Below are 1,533 nucleotides of genomic sequence, written 5' to 3' on the forward strand. Positions count from 1 at the left end.
GGGCTAAAAGTGTTAAAAACCGGAATTTTCCTTTAAACTCCTTTTCCGCACAACGTCAAACAAGACCAAAACAATAGAATTTTACAGCCAAATTCACCAATGCTTTAACAATGTATCATGTCAGAACAGATAACACCATGTTCTAAACCTAACCTTACAGGCTAAAGTCAAGGTGAACAACTCTTCATATTGAATTGAAACACAAATATATTCCATGTATTTTATTCAATTGCTGATAAGAAACAGCTTATTGATCTTATGCAATTGTTGAAATCACAGCTGGTTCCCATCTAGGAAGCCCACTCAGGTGTTGAGGTTCTTTCAATCACATGATTATATGTTGCCATGAGAGGAGCCAACATCATCATGTGGGCCGCAATCTCCAACAATGGTGTACTCCTACATAAATTTGAGATTTGCCCCTACAACACCAACCACCTTCCTCTTTTTTTAGAAGACCTGCATGAAAGACTGGTGCCAGAGGTAGAATGGGGGCAGTTGGGAGACCAATTATTACCAATATATGATCACATGGGACAATGTGGCATTCCAACATTCCATCCAAGGATCCAAGGATGATATCCCATTTCCTTGCCCCTTACTCTCCTTTCCTACACCCAATTGAGGAGTTTTTCTCAGCCTGGAGATGGAAGGTATTTGACCATCATCCACATGGCCAAATGTCACTCCCAGATGCAATGGATGCTGCATGCCAATACATCACAGCTGAACACTGCCAGGGGTGGATAAGGCATACAAGAAGATTCTTACCACAATGCCTCGGCAGAGAAGATACCAGGTGTGATGTGGATGAGAACATGTGGCCAAATGCAGTAGACCGAGTACATTGAAAGCTTTTTGTATTTTTCCGGTAATGCAGGTAAAGCAGATCTTACCGGTTTCAATCATAAAATCTTGGTTAAACTAAAAAATACAAACAGACAAAAAATAAATCATGAATAAACCAGCTAACTGAATGCTTTTGTTTTCAGTTGGTTAGACTATGGTTGCACTTTACCAAACATTTTGGGGAAGAAAAAAAAAGAATCAGATCAGTTCCAGAACCAACTACTTGAGCACTAAAATCTTCAGAAATAGTTGCCCTCTTTAAATTAAGGACTGAAAACATAACTTTTTAATGCAGCTTGTTAAAAAAAAATAATGTTCAAGCACCTTCTTTTTTTTATGTGTAATTTTCATTTCTTGTATTTAGCACTTTTGGTTTTTACTATGTAAAGTAAGAATTATACTGTGTATGAATGGTGCAATACAGTTAAACTTGCTTTTCCCCTTATTGAGCTTAAGCTGGCTTTCAAAAGTCTCTGGCTCATCTGCCTGCTGCCATCCTGGAACAAGCTCTGCAGTGGTGGCAGCCCTATCCCTTACCTCTCCTTTTACTTGAATCTTCTTTCAGGGATGATTTTGGAGAGCATTTGCTTGTGTGGTTAATGTATGTAGTGTAAAATTTTGGGTGCAATCTGTGAATTCCCTTTTATGCAAAGCAATACAGTCAGCAGATTGTACCTGGTTCTA

This window comes from Cyprinodon variegatus, unplaced genomic scaffold, assembly GCF_000732505.1.
Source record: "Cyprinodon variegatus isolate N-32 unplaced genomic scaffold, C_variegatus-1.0 Scaffold11, whole genome shotgun sequence".
NCBI lineage: Eukaryota > Metazoa > Chordata > Actinopteri > Cyprinodontiformes > Cyprinodontidae > Cyprinodon > Cyprinodon variegatus.